Source organism: Mus caroli, chromosome 1 (assembly GCF_900094665.2).
Source record: "Mus caroli chromosome 1, CAROLI_EIJ_v1.1, whole genome shotgun sequence".
NCBI lineage: Eukaryota > Metazoa > Chordata > Mammalia > Rodentia > Muridae > Mus > Mus caroli.
In genome coordinates, this window is record NC_034570.1 from 74,765,576 (window position 1) to 74,782,634 (window position 17,059).

Here is a 17,059-nt window from a genome sequence, read left to right on the forward strand (position 1 = left end):
ACACTAAAGAGGACATAGGAGAGTCAGTGTAACAGTGATATGATGTGAAGTTGTTCAATTTGACATTGATGTCTGTGGAGATGGATCGCAAAAGCTAGGAGCCAAGGAATGTGGATGCCCTTTAAGAGGTAGAAATGGATTCGCTCTGGGGCTCTGCAAAGGAATGCAGCCCTGCTGACACAAGGACTTTGTCCCAGAGAGAGACCCATGTCAAATTCTTAACTTTCAAAAACATGAGATAATGAGTTTATTTTTAAGCTACTGGATCAATGCTTGTTTGTTAGTTTTAATGGTGTGTAAGGATAATGGGGAAATGGTCCATCGATGTTTGAGAAGGTCCATCAAGGAGCTCAACCACTGTTTTCATGTAAACAGAGGGGCTCTGAGTGGGAATTTTAATATTAATGAGCTTTGTTCTCCAAACCATAGTATTTGGGGAAACAGAATCTAATTCCTAAGAGAACAAGCTAGGCATTTCCTGGGCTCTGCTTTGCTAAGAAAGAGCACTGTCTGGAACAACAGAAAGAACAATGTTCTCCTTGGAGTCTATCTGTACTCAGCCTAGACTGAAGAAGAATAAATCACAACAAGCAAGGCTTACTAAATGTCAGACATGAAGGTCACCCTTTGGTTGGACCTGGTCCTAAGCAGAGAAGGTCGTTTAATACTGAGGCAGTCTTTAAATTTGTCAACCCAATCAGGGTGGACTTTGATGCAGGGCTTCTTGCTCTGCAGGCTCTGGTTGACGACAGATTTTTAATTTATGCATATACTTAGTTTCTTGGTACTTTATAAAATCCTGGTTCTGCCTATGTGTGCATCTTTTGTATGGTGATGTGTTAGTCCAATCCTGTGAGAAAGCTCCACAATCACTTGCTTCCCCTCCCTGCTCCACTATTGTATTAAGTTTCATGTTTACAACATTCTAACTCTGTGTGAAGAAAAACAACCCTGGTCACCAAAGCTTATGGAGCCTTCTACTTTTCCCAATGTGATAGTCATGAAGAAGGCAGGCACTGAACCGAACATTCTAACGCTTACTTTATGAAGTAGGGCCATTCATCTACCTGGGTATGAGAATAGTTTATTCAGAGCAAAAGTCACCGGAGGAAATCCAACCCCATAGGAAGGGCTGTGGAAGCACATCTTTTTCAGGCCACCTAAAGCTCTAGTTGGGGGAGGAGCAAGACGAACATAGCAAAATAAAGTGAGAGGACTGATGAAGAAGTTCAGAGGATGTCGAAAAAAGTTTGGGAACTGTTAAATGATGGTCACTAGGATTTCTTACAGAACTTTGATCAGTTCATACTTTGACACTGAGGTCATTCAAAAATTGCTAATTGGAATTTGAAGGGGTCATTAAGCCCTTACTTCTGGTTTTATTTAATGGACAATCTATTAAATTAAGAGCTAGAAATATCTCATTGCATGGACCAGGAAATGGCCTAGTAGGTAAAGGCACCTGCCACCCAACTTGATGAACTGAGTTCAATTCATCAATCAATGCTTCATGATAGAAAAAGAGAATCAATTCTAAACAGCTAAGCTATCCCCTCTCTCTCTTTCTCTCTCTCTCTCTTTCTCTCTCTCTCTCTCTCTCTCTCTCTCTCTCTCTCTCTCTCTCTCTCTCTCTCTCCCTCTCTGTCACACACACACACACACACAAATACATACAGTCTAAATAAATAAATGTAATTTTAAAAAAATATCTGAGTGTATAAGTATAAAATCCACAATGATGATTAAATGAGGTCAGAATATATTTTAATCATAATTGAAATAATACTTTAGTGTTACAGCAGCTATATACTTGGTTGCTTTTTTTGTCTAGGGGTGGCTTGGAAAGGAGCAACTGAACTGAGACTAAGGAGTGGAAATATCATCACACAATATTGCCACTAGAAAGGGTTAGACTTTGGCAATTATTCTACTTCTAGATCTTAGTCTCCATGAGTTCAAAGGCAAATACTAAATTATGCTCTGCCAGCCAGTAAGAAATTTCACAACCTGCTGTAGCTTTTTGTGCGGTCAACTGAAATACAAGCACAAACACCAAATACACAGAATTTATAGTCTAATTTCCCACATGAATAAATGACACATGTGTCTGCTATAAATCATTGCAATATGTGAAGACAGTTTAATACCTGCAATTATGTGCTCTGTACCTGTATGTTACTTAGTAGTTTTTAAATTAAGTTTAGTATGATGAAAAGCAATTAGAAAATTAATTTTAAACGAACAAATAATCCAAGTATGGTTAAGCATACAGTTAAATTTTTAAGAAGTAATTTTCATGTGAAAACAAATTAAGATACTCTTAGTAGTTTCAATCAAAAATTGAAAAAAATTAAAGTCAATTAAATTATGCTTTTAAAGCCTGCACTGGATAATACTGTGCGAGGTAACCATGGTGCCCTCTAGATGTTCCCATGTAATACTCAGAATATAAGACCAGATTTGAGGTGAAGCAGAAACTTGTTCCAGAAAACATTGATCTGTTGTATTGTTTTATTAGTTTCTTTTGTGTTTCTCTTTGGATTTGGTCATGTATTTTGATGCCAAATATCAAACCCAGGGCTTCCTGCACACACAGTCTATCTCTGGGCTGTATCTCCAACTGAAACTACATGTTTTTAAATAAATACTGACATAGAAAAAAAGCAAAGTTAACCCTAGATAAGAATTAGAGAAAAGAGATTGGTTTTGTTAATGTCCCCAGCTAAACACAGTTGTAAGCATGACCCTACCAGAGTAGCTTCTGCTCTGTATTTTCATTCCCTGCTTTCTCTGTATTTCTCCTTCTAATGCTATCCTGTCTCAGAGGCTACTTCTCATTAACAAGTGATATGTTCCCCTCAAGCTTTGGAAACTACCTCCCACTAATCCTTCCATGTATCTTCTGATTCTCTGTATTACAACTTTTACAATTGAAGCTGAGAAATCCAAACATAGATAAGATGAACCATAAGGGAAAAAAGCCAAAGGGCTGCCTCAAGCAGATGGCAGGCTATTTCTAAGTTTGTGGAATCAAATCATACTTGGTTTCTTGTTCCTTGTTTTCTCTTTCACTTAATTCCACAGGCCTGTGTCTGTTTTGGTCTAATTATCCACTCTCTTGATACATGGACTAGACTTTTTTCATTATGGCACCTTAAGGAAATAATCTATAAAGTTAAATTTCAAAAGTGAGTTTAGTCACTTCCAACAGGCATTTGAAGATGAACACCACCTTCCTTTGGTTCGTGCATAGTTTGGTCTTACAACCTATAATATTCTGTATGTTTCAGTAGTAGAAGAGGTACAAAATACTGAAGCACAAAATACAGCACAGTGCCCTGGCTGAAACTTCTAAAATTATATGAAGATATTCAGAGAAGGAAGACAGAAAATTATTCTTAAAAAAACATTTTGAGACAAAAAACTGTATTCATATTCGTACAAATGTGCTTAGACGCTTCCAAAATGATTTAAAGATGAAAGAATCTTTTCATATTAATTGACAACTAAGGATGTGAGGTAGCACTAGACTACAACTGCCATATTTGATCTCCTCCTGTGTGGTTAGAACAAACTCATAACTATCACTAGAATAATGGCTACAGTTTTGTGTCTGACATATACCCCTCCTCTTTAAGAGTTTTGTTGCTTATTTGGAAACCACTTCATCCATTGCACTAGGCATCTTAAAGAACACACCTGATATCATAAAATCTCATCCCCACCCACCTCTGAACTGATACTTTCTGAGTCTACTTTGCCCTCTCTGCTCCTTTACATTCAACATTGTCTGCTCTGTCATGCTATCATTCCTAAAACTGCATGATCAGTCCCCCACATATTTGAGGGTTTTAAATAAACAATGTCCTTTGGGGGAAGATGATAGCAATAAGTCTACACAATAGAAGCCAAGGAATAGGTGCTCTCTATTAATTAGCCACTCTAATGTTTTATGGTACTTATCAATACTTAGCAACCTGTCATGCTGTGTTTCTTCCTTTTCTTTCTTTACCTGTGGGTTTCAGGACAAGAACTGATTTGCTTAATGCCACGTTTCAGCACCCAGGACAGTGCCTGGCCTATTGTCCTTACATAATAAATCGCTGTTAAGAATGGACCATCTAGAGACTGCCATATCCAGCGATCCATCCCATAATCAGCTTCCAAACGCTGACACCATGGCATACACTAGCAAGATTTTGCTGGAAGGACCCTGATAGAGCTGTCTCTTGTGAGACTATGCCAGGGCCTAGCAAACACAGAAGTGGATGCTCACAGTCAGCTATTGGATGGATCACAGGCCCCCCAATGGAGGAGCTAGAGAAAGTAACCAAGGAGCTAAAGGGATCTGCAACCCTATAGGTGGAACAACAATATGAACTACCCAGTACCCGCCCCCCCCCCCCCCCCGCCGGAGCTCTTGACTCTAGCTGCATATATATCAGAAGGTGGCCTAGTTGGCCATCAGTGGAAAGCGAGGCCCATTGGTCATGCAAACTTTATATGCCTCAGTACATGGGAACACCAGGGCCAAGAAGTGGGAGTGGGTGGGTGGGGGAAGTGGGTGAAGGAGCATGTGGGGGGCTTTTGAGATAGCATTGGAAATGTAAATGAAATAAATACCTAATAAAAAATAATTTAAAAAAAGATTTTTACCAAATGAAAGAAAAAAAAAGGATGAACTAAGAAATAGTCTTGAGTCCAATGCAGACTTGTGACCCCAAGCTGTGTGTATCACAATACTGTTACAGTGCTGGTCAGACAAATCATGCAAGGTGATTCACTAATGACAGAACCAGTAAACCTGATTTCTTGTTTGTTTCTTTTTTGTTTTGTTTTGTTTCTTTGCTTGTTTGTTTTATTTTCACTTGGTATTTATTTCTAGTACCTAAAATTGCTAATGTTCCGAAAGCTTTTAGGTTGTTTGTTGTTGTTGTTGTTGATGATGATGATGTTGTTTTATAATAAGTATTGGGTGCACTGCAAACTGTACTTGATAAATATTGAATTTAAAAAATTATAATCGTGAAAACTTTTATTTATCTTATTTGAATTTTGTCAATTTGAAAAATGTCAAATAGATAGTAGTCTGACTACCTTTTTCATTGATCCATGTATTTAATGAGTAATTATAGTTGAGAACCTATATATCTTTCATCAATTCAGCAATTATTCTGTAGCCAACATGTTTATCCACATTTCAACAGATCCAGAGAACCTCAGAACTGAACAGTCAGGCCTTAGCCACTTATTCTAGAATTTTGGATACTAATACGTAATAGAAAGTCATGTGTGGTCTGGTTTACGTAAGTTTTGTCCTTTGCCCGTTAAATTTTAGTATTTACATATTCACAAATAGACGTGCAGCTGTGAACCTGAGACCAAATTAGCAGTTGGTGGTGACTAAAGATTCCATAGCAGGTGCAGCCCTTAAATTATCTTGTCTCACATTCCGCATGAGGCAACAAGAGCAATATCCCGGCCACATTCTGTCACCAGAGTCTGACACAAGCAAAGGCTCACATCCAATGTAGAAGGTCATGCCCAGTGGCAGAAAATTGGTGGCTTAAACACTACTAGCGAGATATTTTGACCCACATGAGAATAAGTTTTCAATCACCATAGCAATAATGTTGATGTAATAATTTTCACTGGTTACGTTGGGTCTGTGTTTAAAATGTGAATGACATGTTCTTTCACCAGGAAGGGTTATATAGTGTCCCAAAACAGTATTCAGAGACATAGATCAAAAACTGCTAATCTTTCCAAATGTATGTGTGGATGTGTGGGGAATAACATGGCATCTTAGTCACCTTGCCTTCAATAACTTATTTAGGAAATCTATAGGAAATGGTGAGACAGAGACAGCAGAGAGGCGGGAGAAGGAGAAGGAGAGAGAGAAGCAATTTTAAGTATATTAACAGCATCTTTATAAAGTCTATGGCCATATATAGGGAAATTACAACATGAGTAATTGTATATACAGTCTAAAGACTTCTCCATCCACTACTTAATCCTCATACCACTTCTTAGAAATAAGATACAATATAATAATTACTTCTATTATAGAAATGTGGGTATGAAGTACATAGAGTAATAGAAATATGTTGAAGGTTAATATTTATTGAACATTACAAAGAATCATGAGAACTTATTTTTAATGACTTCAGAATTTTCTATGTTCTAATCAGCAATATGCTTATTCATTCATTGAACATGTTACGTTTCTGATATGTCTCAAAATCAACCTGGAGTTCATAGAGAAGCATAAGGTAAAGCCATGGCCTCATTGTCAACAAGGAGGATGAGACCATTCCCTCTTGAAGAACTAACCAGAGCCATAGGTAATGAAGGAGAAGAAGTCCCTTCGGTAAATTGTTAGGAAATGGCTTTCAGATGAAGTGTTTTAAGTGACATTGCCTATACTGGTAATCAGCCAGACATACAGAAAACTGTCTAAGGTTTATTAAATAGTGAGTTTTTTCTCTGGTGTGCTTAATTAAAAGCAAAGGGAAATTTAGTAAGACTGGATTAGACCAAAGAGAGGATGAGGTTAAAGAATCAGACAAGAGATTCAGACCCAGAGGAAATCTACAGGTAGGGATTTCTGTCCACCCTGGACAAGCACTGGAGGCATAACAACACCATATGGCATTCACATGACTTAGAAAATGGTTTGGCCTGTTACATAATGTAAACATTCTCTATTTATCTTTAATTACTGTCTACAGGTACTACACACCTGACAATCAATAACTACTGTGGGAATATATGGTCCACTCCCAGGAGCAGTTTTTACAGAGATATAATTTGACATTTTTTAATACAATGGATATGTACTTATAGAAATATAAATGAAAAATTATATGACAGGAAACAGAAAATGAAGCACAAAATAACAAGAATGGTTCAATCAGATTAAAATTTAATATAATGTTGTTTTGTATTTGCAAATTCTGACAACGTGTTGAAACATAATTTAAACATTTGAGATTTTTTGATAGGGTGTTTTTCTTTTACTTTTTATAAGATATTTGCTTGCATTGTTAAAATGTGTGGTTTATTTGATTATTTAAACATTATAGAAGTTACATGTAAAAGTGACCTCAATGTAATAGTGAAACAGCATATTAAGAAATAAAGCAAACAGCATAAAATATTCTTGAGAAAAGCTGAATTCAAAGGCAACTGCGATCTACATTGATATGAGAGGTGAAAGAAAAGATGGGGTTATTTAAGATTGTGCCTTGGTATTTTCCAAGTATATTTTCATATAAACAACAATATATAGGACATATAAAATGTGAGCAGAGCCATGTAAAAGTCAGTGGATTTTCATGATGACTCCACTGTGTAGCCATCATTCAGGTTCAAAATGCAGTTGGAGAATTGAAAGCCCAAGGCTACTGTAGGCTATACAATGGGTTCCAGGCCAGCTTTAGCTTCACTGGAAGATTCATGCTCAAAAATTTAAAAATGTAGTATTCATGGATATAAATAATCAATGTATGCATTGACACAGTATCATTCAGAAATGGACACAAGGAAGAATAACGTAAAAACTAGATTAAATGTTTACTAATGAGTTCTCATATATAACATACTTCCTGTAAGACCTTGGTATGTGTTCTCAAGCCATATTCTATTTTTACTGTGGCAAAGTAAGTTTTTAGTGGGCAGTGTTCACTTGTGCTTCTGTCAGGACTCATTGCCTTACCTGGAGATCTGCATTGTAAAAGATGATTTTTTGTTGTTGTTTTAGTGCTTATGTACTCTGTAGATCTTTCTTAGGCATGTTTTTATCTTTGTTAGTGTATTTTCTTCTTTAAATATACATTTTATCCAAATGACAAATGGAAGTTTGTTAGGAAGTTATGCTTAAAATATGCATAAGTTTAAAACTTCTGTGAATAATGACTTTGTGATCCTGAACCTCAAAGAGTACCATGCCATGCCAGGTTTTGAAAACACTGAGAAACTTGCTTTTTATCCACATTTCATCATTCCTAAATAAATGCATTTTGTTTTACTTTTTAAATGACAATGATAAAAAGCAACCCTATTTCTATTATCTTGGCATAACACATGTCTACCCTTCTATAGAATTGGAAGTCATCTAAATTCTCATACTATAGATAATATATACCTGCTTATATCTGTAATTACTTTTTATTTATTTATTAATAATAATTTTATTAGGTGTTTTCTTCATTTACATTTCCAATGCTATCCCAAAAGTCCCCCATACCCTCCTCCCCACTCCCCTACCCTCTCACTCCCACTTCTTGGCCCTGGCGTTCCCCTGTACTGAGGTATATAAAGTTTGCAAGACCAATGGGCCTCTCTTTCCATTACCTGCTTATATCTGTAATTACTTTTTAATTTTTTTCATCCACATTTAGTATGTAAGTCTGCTATTTATATAATGATGCCTTGTAAAATTAACATGCAAATTTACCAAAATATCTGTATGCATTCTACTGTTGGAGGACAACGGCCTACTTTCTAGTTTGGGAGAATTCAGTCTACTGAGAGAATAAGCCCATAGTCAGCCAATGAAGTACAAGCTCTGAATGGGACAAGGGATTGTGCAAACTCTTGTGGATGAATGATTTTTCCATGATTTTAAGTGAAAATGATGTCCGAATGAAAACTGGTGTCCTCAGTGTTGAATGGGAGAGACTGAAGCCTGAGCTCTTCAGTAATTCTCTTGAGCAGTGAGGGGGGAGCAGGATTCCATTCACAGATAAGATCTATTGCTTTTGCGTGCCACGACTTCACAATGAAGCAAGAGAAGAGTGATAAATAAAACGGATCATAATTCCTGCTAGCCACTTTAGTGTGTTTGGGGAGTTTGCATCATAAAATATGCCAGGCATTCACTTGCAAGGAAGATGCTAAAGAGAATGATGAAGTGGGTGGATATAACAAGCAGAGTGAGCTGGTTTTGACTGTGGGTACAATGACCCAGGATGACTTTCAAGAGAATGGTATCTTTTTAAATGAGGTCCCAAAGAAAGGGTTTAAATGTCTCACTGCACAGCCCATGCTGTTTACTACCGTATTACTCTAATACATAACCATTTATGACAATAGAAATTTCCATAAGACACTGTTAATCCTTTATAAGAATCTATTGCAGACACATCACTGTAAAGATCATTAAGTAGAAAAAATGCTAATAGCTCTAAATTCAGACTGAATTTCATTACAAAGGCATCAAGGATAACTGGAAAAGCCATTTGTACTTGTTTTGTATACATTTTATGGCTGATAAGACTTTGCCTTACTGCAAATAATCTTAGTTCAGAAAATGCCATTATTAATGGCAATTAGAGAAATATTGTTGGAGAATAGATTCAAAAGGATTAATACATTAACACATGCCATTTATATTGTGACAATTATATGCTGAGAAATAGTTGATTGATAGATGTCTTGTTTGGGTGTATTGCTGTGGAGAGACACCATGACCAAGGCAACTCTTTCTTTTTTAAATGGAGAACTCAATTTATTTTTCTTAATTCTGTTCTTATAAATATATTCATGAAGACCAAAAGAGGGAAGGAAGGTTGAGCTAGTGATGAAATGGGAGAAAAGGAGGGCGGGGCCTCTCAATTCTACTCAGCCAAAAATATGAAAGAAATTAATTTCATGTTGGGAGAAGAGATTTTAAAAAATGATAGAAGATGGGAAGAAGGAGGAAACAGAAGGAGAACAACCAGGGAAAAGGGGAACCCATGACAAGGGAGTGCCATGGAAAGGAGTCCCATGCCGGTGTGAGAATTCCTCTTCAGCCATAATGTGGTAGGCTCTGACCCAGTCATCCGCCTTGGCTCCCTGTGCTTGGCCCTTGTTTTTCCTTGCCAGGCCCTCCCCTCCACAAGCTATTGAAAGGTAGCTCGCTCCATGATCCTCAGGTCCTAGTTCTTTTCAACCACTTAAAGTTTGAAGCGACTCACAGAGTTGTTGAGGTGAAGGGAGGCGTTCTGGGTGGCCAGGAGTCTGGGGGAACACAGCCACTATAGTGTGCAAGGCAGCGAGGTCTGAGTGGCAGCCATTCTCAGCAGTCCCACTGTTGACAGTCCCCCCCCCCGACCTCCCCCCTCCCTACACCTGCACCAGGCAGCCTGGAGCATCCTTAAGCCACTTTGGCATGTCTTGGCAACAGACAAGGTAAGCTGGATGAAGAGTTTGTCTGCCTCCATACAGGTGATTCCTTCAGGGAGATCGGTCACCTCCAGCATCCTTCCCAGCACATCTGTCCCCAAGTCAGTGGAGGCAGATTTGAGTGCTTGTCTCTTGCCTCAGTTTCTGTGCTTCAATCCACTCTGGTGCACCGTGTAAGTTGACTGGCCATGGAGCAAGGGAGGGCAAATGGACAGACTGTATCGCAATGGCTGACCCAATGGGGAATAGCACCCATCACCCTGTGCAGGACCTCCAGGCTTGGGGGTGGGGGGTGATGGTGTGAGGACAGGCAGGGGCCTGAGTCCAGTGCAGTCGTTGCAGAGACTCGGACGGTAGAGGGTGCTGGAGACTGGGTAGATGTGAAGGGGCTGCTGCCCATGTGTGCTTTGGCCTGAGGATTACCATCAGGTCTCCGAGCTTCTGACCATGCTGGTCCACTGTAGTATTTGCAGTGACTCCCCTGGACCATGGATGGATTCTGAGGGGCGTGGGGTACGTTAGGGACATTCAGTTGCATGACCACTACACCTGGTCCAGAAGGTGACAGTCCTGAGTCCTGCTGTGGCATCTGTGGTGGGCTGCAGGGAGAGGGATGCTGAGCCATCTGGTACTGCTCAGAGACAGGAGGCTGTGGAAACCCCACAGAAGGGCTCGTCCAGTTCTGCTGAGCTGTCAGGATCATGCTGTACTTCATAGGCACACTGCCTGCTAGGAGGCCTCCTTGTACAGACGGGCTGGCAGAGATCAGCATGGGCTGCTGGAAAGGTGGCTGGACCACATTTTGTGAGTCACTGGCCACTGGGACTCAGTAAGAAGGCAGTGGAGTGTACTGAACCACAAGGTCTTGCCTCTGGCCTCCCATGCTGCTTCTCTGCTTGCTGAGTAAGCCCCGGTTCTGAGGCTGCGGGACCCCAAGCATGCCTCAGTAAACCGTCTGCTGCTGGTTAGACATCATGGATTGTAAGCTAGGCTGCTGGGACGCTTGAGAAAGCTGTTGACCACGTTAGGGGCTGTAGGCCATCGGGTGAGACAGAGGTCGACATTGCTGGTTGGAATGAGGATACTGTCCAGGAGGGTAGTAAGAATCCTGGAACTGTTGAGGGGACTGCATGCAGCCTTGGGGTGGCTGGACTTGCTGGGTAGTTGAAGCATGGCTAGAAATGGAAAAGCTGAAAGTAGTGAGGGGCTTTCCTGAAGAAGCCATGATGAAACTAGCTTGCTGAGGATGCTGGGAGATAAGTGGGGGCTGGAACAACACTGAGGATGGGTCAGCTGCTTCTGTAGAACCTTGGCTGCGAAGGCTCATTTGTCCAAAGGAGCTACTGAGGTCTTCTGCCTGTGAAATCATGTGATTATTCAAGGGTGGCTGTTGTTGAGGAGTGGGTGAGAGAGCAGGAACTTGTTGTTGTTGTTGTTGCTGCTGCTGCTGCTGCTGCTGCTGCTGCTGCTGCTGCTGCTGCTGCTGCTGCTGGGCAGTACAAGGAAGAAGGCCCCGGACAGACTGGGGTGAGGTGACCTTGTTGCACATTTCTGGGGTGCCTAGTGCCATGCCTGGTGTGGAAAGCCTGCCTGCACTGACGCCTTTACTGCTGCCAATGTTGTCCCCTCAGCTGCTGAGTTTGGTGACAGAACCATAGGAGTCTGTGCTGTTCTAAGGCCATGGTTCGCTGTCTGTGTTGCTCTGTTGGCTGCTTGAGGTGCAGCTCAGCCCTTCCTGGTTTCCCCTGATGTCATTTAGATATCCATTCTGGCCCGCTTCTGGGGCAAATTCTCTCTCTCAGACCCTTTGATATTCCTCCTCTCTCTCTTCTATTGACTTGCTCCTCCTTTCATCCTGCAATGGAGCACTCATCTGGTTATCTTCTCAGTCTATACTGGCATCATCTCTCTTGAGAATGAATCTCTGTTGAAATTCTGTGTTCTTCTCATCTTTTATATGTTCTGAGAACCCTTGTTCGGGGATTCCCCGTGTTGGTGGTTTTGTTGATGATGACAGCTTTCCCTGTTTGATCAACATTGTGGTTCATCCCCAAATAGGCAGCCTCCCGGTGTATAGCATCCGGTGGTATGATGTCATCTGAGGGAACTTCTTGAACTGGTTATTGTCACCGATGAAGTCCAGAATCTCTTGCTCTAACTTTAGCTGCAGCATTCTGTCCCTTGGGTTCTTTTTCAGTGCATCTGCATGAAATTCATGCAGCTCTATTCCAGTGGAGTTGGTATATTCTTCTGTGGAATCCCTGGATAGCATCTTCCTCAGGACCTTTTCTTTGACTTTGTCCTTGTCTTCCTTTTCAAAGACATCTTTTGTGAACTTTTCCTCCTCCTTGTGAGAGGGGCAGCTGATGCGCAGTTGAATTATATTGTGGGCGTCTAGGACCCATTGACAAATGGAGTGGAAGATTCTGCACATACTGCCAGACTGCACACCAACTTGAGCTTGGAATTTGACTTGGCTCTTTTTCTGGCATGGCCATGACTGGATGTCCGTCTCTGTGTCTCCTGACGAAGACCATTCTATTAATCCTCCTTCTCGACTTCTTCCTTACTTGGAGTTTAGGATATAAATTTATTTTTTGTGTGCAAATTCTTCCACCAGTTTTTTTCTGATTCTTTCCTTATTTCCAGAGTCTCCTGAGAAGTGTTATTGTTAGACATACAGCACAGTACAGCAGCTTCTATGGGTTTAGATTCAGAGGTTCAGTCCATTATCATTGGGGCAAGAGCATGGACACATCCAGACAGGCGTGGTGCAGGAGGAGCTGAGAGTTCTACGTCTTCATCTGAAGGCTGCTAGTGGAAGACTGACCAAGGCAACTCTTATAAGCATTCTACATCTTGATCTGCAGGCAATAAAGAGGGACTGTGGGCCACTCTGGGTGACCACATCCAACTTCTTGGATTTAACAACCTTGACTTGAAAATCACCATAGAAAAATTCATCTGAGCTCAGACTTCTATTCAGTGATTATTGCTGCTTTGGAATCTGATGGTTACCTAATGTACTTTTTGTTCTTGGTTCTACCTTCTTGTTCCTCTCTGCATCCCCTATCCCCTGTCCCCACTTGTACCTTTCTATCACCAATATTCCTCTTTCTACTTTCTTATCATGCATGTTCTATTAACTGCCACACCCCTTTTAAACTCTTTTCCCCCTTCATGGGTTCCTTTCAATTCTTCTAAACTCCTACACATATTCATTCTATATATTTAATTTCCCCTTCTAAGAGGATTCCATGTCCCCAGTCTTCATTCAATCCTTACTTTGCCCTTCTACCTCTAGGCTGCAACAGCTACATCTTCAGTTCTTCAATATCAGGTTTGTGCTTTGTTTTAGTTAAACATAATTAAGCTATGTATTTAATTAGACATATATTTAGAAGTTTATAAGAACTGTTCTAAAGTGTTTCTATTATGGTAATTATCCAGAGTGGTTACCATAGAGCCCAACAGGTCTGATATCCCAATCCTCCTACTCAGAAAAAGATGATACTTAGAGAAGACAGAAAGCATCCACAATATTTTCTTCTCTTTGGATCACTTTCCTGATTCTCATGTTTCATTTAGTGACCTCATAATTTCATCTCTGACATCAACTCCAATACAAACACATGCGTGCACACACACACACACACACACACACACACACAAACACACCACCACCACTACCACATATCCCTTGCTGTCATACTGTTGCTACATTGCTCTTTAAGCTTCCCATTGTCCTATCATCCAGAGAGTCCATTATCTTCTTATTTATCAAACCCCTTATTTTTCTCAGTCTTCTCCTGTGTATTATTACTGTGCACCCTTGCTTATTTACTGAAGAAGACAGTAAAGATGATAGCATCTTTGATATTCTGCCTTTCTTTACCAACCAATGCTGTCATCTTTTATTGTTTTAGTCTATAAATAATGCTTTGACATTATTTTCTAAACTTCATTTAATTTATTTGAAATCTGTTGTTCAGTTTCTAATGTTTCATATTCTTTTTTCACATTCACAGCTGACTCTTAGTTTATCACTGTACCTTGAATAGGACAACTACTGGAGGTAATTTGTTTTCTACTCTTTGATATATGAATGTTGATTTTATGATTTGTCATAGCTTTCATTTTAATAAAGCTGTTATCTCTCAGAGACCTCAAAAGTTGTTAGTTGGTTGTTCTTATGCAAGAATTTAGGCACAGATAGAAAAATCTGAGACCAATGAATGCTTGAGCAGGGATTATTTTAAAATGTTTTTTGTTTTACAATGATTGGCAATGAACCAGCCATGAGGCTAAGCCACATCTAAAATCGATAGCCCCGCACTTACCCCAAGGCATATTTCTCTGGTTATAATAGATTCTTGTAAAGTATCGTCAAGTTCTTCTGCCTCTACAGCAGGAATCAGCTGGGAGAAAAGGACCATGAACTTCTTCTACTTTTACCCATACGTGGTACTTCTATCCACCACACTTGCTTTTCTCTTTAAATATGTTCAATAACTACATGCCTCATTTTAAACTTCTTTGTAGGCAAAGTAAACTAAAAAAATAGACCAAAAAATGCACGTTTATGGTCAGAGTCCTGTGTTCTTAACCAGCAAGTTTTCTGTCACCCATTCTAAATCCATACTTAAGATTTTAAAATCTCTACCACCCTTAAAGCTCCTGCAAACTGTTTTATTTTCCATTCTGCCTGTGATGTCTTGTTGCCCTTCTGAAGACTTCATGCAGTTCTTTACCTCATTATATCATTCGAGCAGTGACATCCCTTTCCTCTATAACATCTGCATGTTTAATCTATCTCCATTGTTCTAAAAAAATCACTATACATTTTCGGTGCAATTCCTAGTTTAAATGTCATACTCTTTAATGATGATAGGCATTGTAGGGAATAATACCTTTCTGGAGGAATTATATCAAAAACTTTTATTCAGTAAATTAAACTTAGTAAAGATCACAATGACCACGTATTGGGTACTGACTTTCATATTTCAGATGTACCCACTAATTTGACCTTGAAGTCATCTTGTAAGGTTACAAGTGAGAAATGAAGAAGTTAACGGTGAAGCTGAGTTACAAAACTGGCCAGTCTGGTACCAGATCCAAAACTCAGGTCTTTACTATAAATTAATGAATCATAGAGGAGACATATTCTCTTTCTCTCTCTCTCTCTCTCTCTCTCTCTCTCTCTCTCTCTCTCTCTCTCTCTCTCTCTCTCTCTCTCTCTCTCTCTCTCTCTCTCTCTCTCTCTCCCCCCCGCCCCCCCCCCCTCTCTCACACACACACACACACACACACACACACACACTGCCTCCTAAATTTGTATCTACCATTGTTTATGTTTTAATTTACTGGCTTTTTTTCTCTTCTAAATTTGTAAATAATGGAATGTTATAGGTTTTAGGAATAATGTTTGTGTTTTCATCTTTGTATATATGATGCTTGTAACTGTGATGTAATGTGGTGTGTGTGTGTAAGTACGATGGGTGTGCATATGAGTCCAAGTTTATGTGAGATGGCATATATATCGATATCAGAAGACAACGTTGGTTCTCACCTCCCTGCTTCTTTGAGGCAATGTCTCGTGGTTGATCACCTCTGTATACACCAGGATTGCTGTCTCACAAACTTTCCAGGATTTGCTAATCAGATCTCACCATAGGAGGGCTGGAATTATAACTACAAACCACAGCTCCCAGCTATGTGTGGGTTTAGAGATTCAAAGGAAGGTACTCATTCTTATGAGGCAAGCCAGTTTACCCACAGAGCCAGCTCTGCAGCACCTCAAATAAGATTTTCCTAGAACTCTCTTCAAATCTTCAAATTTTCAAATACTCCTGACTTTCTAATGTAATCTACTCCTGAACTTTAGACATCTTCAGCGACTGGGGGGAGGAGGGGGGCTGCCTGAGCCTACCAGCTAGCCTTCATCTTTGGCAATCTTAGAACTTTTTTTAATATTAGCTCACTTACATCCAGAATGATTGCTTAAAGCTGAAGATGTTGCTGGCCTTTGTTGTGGATAGCCATGATGCTGTTGTATTTTGATGTTAGTTCTGCTTTCCCAAGAAGGGCTACCTAGGATAAGGAGTGAATAAAGTACTGGGAACTTCACATGACCCTTCTAATGAATAAAGATTTCAAGGGGCAATCACTGAGTGAGTAGGCAGGACTTCTGGGTCGAATGGAGGGATGGCAGAGGCAGAAGAAGAGGGTGGGATTTTGGACAGGAAGGACAATGGAGCAAAAATGTAGGTAGCAGAGACCCCCCAGTTCAGGAAGTGGATCTGTTGGGATCCCCTGCTGAAGGCTTTAACTTAGAATGGCTTACACCTAATGATTGTGTTGCCTTTTGATTCTAAACTAAGATTGCACGGTGTTCTCCTTCATGCGGCAACTTGATGTCGGGGTACCCCAGTCTGCTACAGGGCATTTGGAAGTGTGGAGCTGGCATGGCAGTGACACGCCATGGGAACTTAATGAGCTGGGTGGAGAGATTTCTGAGCTCTGGATCACAGAGTCTCCATGAGATGAGAAAAAGGCCCACTGGTGCCTTGCCAGTGATAATGTGTATTGCACTTTTTTTTAAATTGGGTATTTATTTCAATTACATTTCCAATGCTATCCCAAAAGTCCCCCACATGCTCCCCCACCCACCCCCCTACCCACCCACTCCCACTTCTTGGCCCTGTTGTTCTCCTGTACTGAGGCATATAAAGTTTGCACGACCAATGGCCCTCTCTTTCCACTGATGGCCGACTAGGCCATCTTCTGATACAAATGCAGCTAGAGACATGAGCTCCAGGGGGGAGGGGGGGTATTGGTTCGTTCATATTGTTGTTCCACCTATAGGATTGCAGATCCCTTCAGCTCCTTG

General features: G+C 40.3%; 1 pseudogene; it reads right to left on the reverse strand.

The window, feature by feature from the left end:
• Positions 1-9,887: 9,887 nt before the first annotated feature.
• LOC110302097 lies at positions 9,888-12,849 on the reverse strand (annotated as a pseudogene).
• Between the last annotated feature and the right edge of the window lie 4,210 nt (positions 12,850-17,059).